The sequence below is a fragment of the Hemiscyllium ocellatum genome, chromosome 20, assembly GCF_020745735.1.
Source record: "Hemiscyllium ocellatum isolate sHemOce1 chromosome 20, sHemOce1.pat.X.cur, whole genome shotgun sequence".
In the NCBI taxonomy this organism is placed as follows: Eukaryota; Metazoa; Chordata; class Chondrichthyes; order Orectolobiformes; family Hemiscylliidae; genus Hemiscyllium; species Hemiscyllium ocellatum.
In genome coordinates, this window is record NC_083420.1 from 13,542,051 (window position 1) to 13,548,556 (window position 6,506).

Below are 6,506 nucleotides of genomic sequence, written 5' to 3' on the forward strand. Positions count from 1 at the left end.
AGAAATGGCAAGGAAATGTTGATTTGTCAATTCCACCTGTCTTGCCATGATCAAAAATATTATGTATTTTAGCAGAATTGCAATAAATCTTCTACTCAGAGGTACTAATTGATTTACTATCCCCTCCCTTAGAGCTCCCATTTGATGTAGAACCCTCCTTCTTTAATCCATCTCCGCTGTCCACTTGTCACTGCACTAACAAGAAAGCAAGATTTTTTTTTCCCTTTATAAATATTACTTCCTGCTTCTATGGAAATAATTTTAAAAATTGATACAGTAGATAAGAAAAAGGAGGCTTAATTGTTATGTGAACTATATGGTCTGAATGCCCTACACAGGACCATAGAATCCTCATAGTGTGGAAGCAGGCCATTCAGTCCATATCGCTCCTCTGAAGAGCATCCTACCCAGACCTCCCCGCCCCCACTATCTCTGTAACCCTGCTAATACTCCCAGCCTGCACATCCCTGGACACTATTGGCAATTTACTATGGCCAATCAACCTAATCTGCACATCTTTGAACTGTGGGAGACACGGGAAGAATGTGTTAATTCCACATAGGGTGTGAGGGTAGAATTGAACCTGGGTCCCTGCACTGGGAGGCAGCAGTGCTAAGCAGAGGTTGCCCTATGCCTTTCCTCATGCTAGCCAGTGCAACTAAAGATGCTGGGCCTCCAAAAGTGAGGGAGCCAACTCTTGCTTTGTGTGAAATGCTGTCAGGAGCAAGATTGGGCCCTAATGTGACCATTGACTGGCAGGTTTAAGGCCTAATAAACGCAAGGGCCATCTGAAGCCTCCCTCCCTTGGTAAAAGTGCAGATAGGTTGGGGATAAATAGTAGACAGAGAATTTTATATGTCCCCAACCTGTCTTTGAATCTACCAACAGAGAAGCATAAATTGCAGCCTATTGCAATTATTATTTCTGCAATAATATAATGTTTTCAGCAAACATTTCTGACTTCTCAAGACAAGGAAGCAGGAAGTAATATTTATAAAGGAAAAAAAAAATCTTGCTTTCCTGTTACTGCAGTGACAAGTGGACAACGGAGGTGGATTAAAGAAGGAGGATTCTATGTCAAATGGGAGCTCTAAGGGAGGGGATAGTAAATCAATGAATACCTCTGATTTGCAATTCTGCTAATTCTTCAATCCTGCCTCCATCCCACTGATCTTCATACCTGTTCCATATCACAGGTGCTTTTGATCACAGGAAGGCCCGAGGGGTGTAGGGGTCTTGTGGTGAGGTGGTAGTATTCCTAGCTTAGAGCCAGGAGGCCTGGTTCAATTCCCACCCACTCCAAAGGTGTTTAATAACATTTTTGAATTGGTTGGTTAGAAAATGTCTGTAGCTATTGAAGAGTGCTATTCACAACTTTTGAAGAGATACTACAAACCGCATTTGTCTGTTTCTGCAAACAGATTATAAATGTCATCTTGTATCTCGTGTTTTCTCTGTCTCGTAATCTTAGCTATATTTATGTAGCCACAAGAACAGGTTTTAATAATTTTTAAGTTTAAATACTCCTAAAATTATGTGATACTGTTCAGCAACACCAGGGATTCCGATACCAATCTGGAGAGATGTGCTGTACATTGTTAACTCATTTTTTTTCTGTTCATGTGCTTTTCCAAATAGACCTTTTTATAAAACAAAACCAATTGCCTCTAAAGTCTGCATAGGACAGTTCTGCTATGTTTCTTTGCCACGTTTCAAATAATCCATTAACGGTGCACATGATGCTTTCCATTTCTTTAGTTCAGCGGCATAATACCCAGCATCAGTGCCCTATTTTTAAACTGTAATGCTTTTTCATACTCAGAACATCAACATGAATTTTCCATTCCCAGACTGTGAATGTAAAAACTGCCCACTACTGACAGAATGGTTTCAAATGTGAACCATGAAGTGGGGATGATGGAGAACGTTTACACAGGGTTCCCACCAACTCCATACTATAGCCTTAGTGAAAACAGCAGAGGAATGCCAGTAAACAACCACTTTTGACAATTTATGCTATTGGTCCAGAGACATTGTTGGTTATTTGGTTGTGTCATAGTGGCAGGTGAAACCCAACAAGGAAACTTCTGACAATACGCTTCAAGTATGAATAACTTTGGGGTGTATGGAATAATTTCCAATTTTTATTGGTAAATAATTAAATATAACAAAGCTTTTTTTTAAACTGTTGTTGTAGAACTGTAATAAATGCAATTGAACAAAGAGGAATGCTTTTTATATTGATATGTAAATTGACTGAAGGCTTTCCACATTGTAGACTTTGTTCCTGTTCTTTGCATTGTCTTTCATTCCATAACGGTTTATTAAACGTTCATTTCAGGCTAGGATGAAATATTTTCATCTTCAGTTTGTTGAGCTGCAAAAACTGTAGTAACAGAAGAATATCAAGTGCTCAGACTGGAAGCCTGTGACCAGCGATGTGCTGGAGGGATTGATGATGGGTCCACTGCTTTTTGTCATTTATATAAATAATTTGGCTGAGAATAAAGGAGGAACATTTAGTAAGTTTGCAGACAACACCAAAATTGGTGGTGTAATGGACAGTGAAGAAGGTTACCTCAGAGTACAACGAGACCTTGATCAGATGAGCCAGACGGAGTTTCATTTTGATAAATGCGAAGTGTTGCACTTTGGTAAGGTAAATCAGGATAGAACGTAGAACATTACAGCGTAGTACAGGCCCTTCGGCCCTTAATGTTGCGTCCCCCTGTCATACAAATCTGAAGCCCATTTCACCTACACTATTCCATGTATGTCATATGCCTGTCCAATGACAACTTAAATGCACTTAAACTTGGCGAATCTACTACCGTTGCAGGCAAAGCATTCCATACCCTTACTACTCTCTGGGTAAAGAAACTACCTCTGACATCTGTCTTATACCTAGCTCCCCTCACTTTAAAGTTGTGTCCCCTCGTGTTTGTTGTTCCCATACTTGGAAAGAGGCTCTCCCTGTCCACCCTATCTAACCCTCTGATTATCTTGTATGTCTCTATTTAATCACCTCTCAACCTCCTTCTCTCTAACGAGAACAGCCTCAAGGCCCTCAGCCTTTCCTCGTAAGACATTCCTTCCATACCAGGCAACATCCTAGCAAATCTCCTCTGCACCCTTTCCAAAGCTTCCACATCCTTCTTATAATGTGATGACCAGAACTGTACACAATACTCCAAGTGTGACCGTACCAGAGCTTTGTACAGCTGCAGCATAACCTCCTGGTTCTGGAACTCAATCCCTCTATTAATAAAGGCCAAGAGACTGTATGCCTTCTTAACAACCCTGGATAAGTCCGATACACTTAATAGGAGGATCATGGGGAGTGCTACCAAAGAGACACCTTAGGGTGCAGATTTATAGTTCCTTGAAGGTGGAGTCACAGGTTGACAGGGTAGTGAAGACGGCAGTTGGACACATCTTTATTGGTCAGTGCATCGAATGTAGGAGTCATGTTGCGGCTAATACAGTACATTGTTTAGGCAACCTTTGGAATACTGCATTAAATTCTGATCTCCCTGTTAGCAGATTTGTTAAACTTGAAAGGCTGCAGAAAAGGTTTACAAAGATGTTGCCAAGTTGGAGCTTTAGTGAGAGGCTAAATAGGTTGGGACTATTTTCCTTGAATTGTCAAAGTTTGAGGGGTCACCTGATAGAGGTTTATAAAATCATGTTGGGCATACATAGGATGAATAGCCAGTCATTTTACTAGGATAAGGGAGTCCAAAACTAGAGGGTATAGGTTTAAAATGAGAGGCGAATGATATAAAAGGGAGAACATTTTCACAGAGAGTGGTGCGTATATGGAATGAGCTGCCAGAGGAAGTGGCGGAGGTGTATACAATTACAATATTTAAAAGGCATCTGGATGGGTATATGAATAGCAAGAGTTTAGAGGGATATGGGCCAAATACTGGCAAATGGAATGAGATTAATTTAAGATATCTGATTGACATGGATGAGTTGGACTGAAGGGTCTGTTTCCGTGCTGTACATCTCTCTGACTCTTAATGAAATTAATAGGGTTCATCTTGGTGGAGCAGGGAGAAAAGTTCCTGTTAAAGTATGGAGGAGTTCACAGACTTCATCTCTGCTCAGAGTGTGGGATAATATATAAATGAGGTGTGGGTTTTTTTGGTTGTATTAGGAACCTAATGGGGAAATCTTTTTTTATACCCTAGATGACTACTAAATCATGTTTAGTCAATGTTGAGTTTAATTTGCTTGTTGCAGTAAGAAGTTTAAAATGTTACATAATTTTGTGGAATTATTTGCATTGGTCAGTGAAAGATTCACGGTTTTAAAGGATAATAGTCTCAAAGGGGCTCAAAACAATCACCATTCACAATCAGGAGGAGAGCCAGACACATGTTCATAAGCTCCATAAAGTTATGCTCTAAATGGATGCCAGCATGAGGACATTGGCTCTCTGCTTCTCTCAAACTAACTGGAGAATGTCATTTATGTTGGAAGTTATGGCAAGGGAAAGTCTTGCACCCCACTGCTTGGCATAATAGTCACACATTATGACAAGTGGCAGCATCTTTGAAAGTTTGAGCTGCCTGAAAACCTCACTAAAATTTCCTGTGTTGTATTGAGGAAGGAAATTCCTCTTTTAAGCAGACTCGCCACCTACGTTCGGGCCACCACCCACGCCCTCCACCTCCTCCAGGATTTTCGCTTCCCCGGTCCCCAACGCCTTATTTTCACGATGGACATCCAGTCCCTGTACACCTCCATCCCCCATCATGAAGGACTCAAAGCCCTCCGTTTCTTCCTTTCCCGCCGCACCAACCAGTACCCTTCCACTGACACCCTCCTTCGACTGACTGAACTGGTCCTCACCCTGAATAACTTCTCTTTTCAATCCTCCCACTTCCTCCAAACTAAAGGAGTTGCCATGGGCACCCGCATGGGCCCCAGCTATGCCTGTCTCTTCGTAGGATATGTGGAACAGTCCATCTTCCGCAACTACACTGGCACCACCCCCCACCTTTTCCTCCGCTACATCGATGACTGTATCGGCGCTGCCTCGTGCTCCCACGAGGAGGTTGAACAGTTCATCAACTTTACTAACACCTTCCATCCCGACCTCAAATTCACCTGGACTGTCTCAGACTCCTCCCTCCCCTTCCTAGACCTTTCCATTTCTATCTCGGGCGACCGACTCAACACAGACATCTACTATAAACCGACTGACTCCCACAGCTACCTGGACTACACCTCCTCCCACCCTGTCCCCTGTAAAAACTCCATCCCATATTCCCAATTCCTTCGTCTCTGCCGCATCTGCTCCCAGGAGGACCAGTTCCAACACCGCACACCCAAATGGCCTCCTTCTTCAAGGACCGCAGATTCCCCCCAGATGTGATCGACGATGCCCTCCACCGCATTTCCTCCACTTCCCGCTCCTCTGCCCTTGAGCCCCGCTCCTCCAACCGCCACCAAGACAGAACCCCAGTGGTTCTCACCTACCACCCCACCAACCTCCGTATACAACGTATCATCCGCCGTCATTTCCGCCACCTCCAAACGGACCCCACCACCAGGGATATATTTCCCTCCCCTCCCCTATCAGCGTTCTGCAAAGACCACTCCCTTCGTGATTCCCTCGTCAGGTCCACACCCCCCACCAACCCAACCTCCACTCCCGGCACCTTCCCCTGCAACCGCAGGAAATGTAAAACTTGCGCCCACACCTCCTCCCTCACTTCCCTCCAAGGCCCCAAGGGATCCTTCCATATCTGCCACAAGTTCACCTGTACCTCCACACACATCATCTATTGCATCCGCTGCACCCGATGTGGCCTCCTCTATATTGGGGAGACGGGCTGCTTACTTGCGGAACACTTCAGAGAACACCTCTGGGACGCCCGAACCAACCAACCCAACCACCCCGTGGCTCAACACTTTAACTCTCCCTCCCACTCCACTGAGGACATGCAGGTCCTTGGACTCCTCCACCGGCAGAACATAACAACACGACGGCTGGAGGAGGAGCGCCTCATCTTCCGCATGGGAACCCTCCAACCACAAGGAATGAACTCAGATTTCTCCAGTTTCCTCATTTCCCCTCCCCCCACCTTGTCTCAGTCGGTTCCCTCAACTCAGCACCGCCCTCCTAACCTGCAATCTTCTTCCTGACCTCTCCGCCCCCACCCCACTCCGGCCTATCACCCTCACCTTGACCTCCTTCCACCTATCACATCTCCATCGCCCCTCCCCCAAGTCCCTCCTCCCTACCTTTTATCTTAGCCTACTTGGCACACTCTCCTCATTCCTGATGAAGGGCTTATGCCGAAACGTCGAATTTCCTATTCCTTGGATGCTGCCTAACCTGCTGTGCTTTAACCAGCAACACATTTTCAGCTACCCTTCTCTAATTAGCAAGGCAACAACTTTCCATTCTTAAACGATGTACATTGTCAAGTTGCAACATTGGATTGAAAAAGAATCAAAGATTATTGTATAATTTATTTCGTAGGATCCTC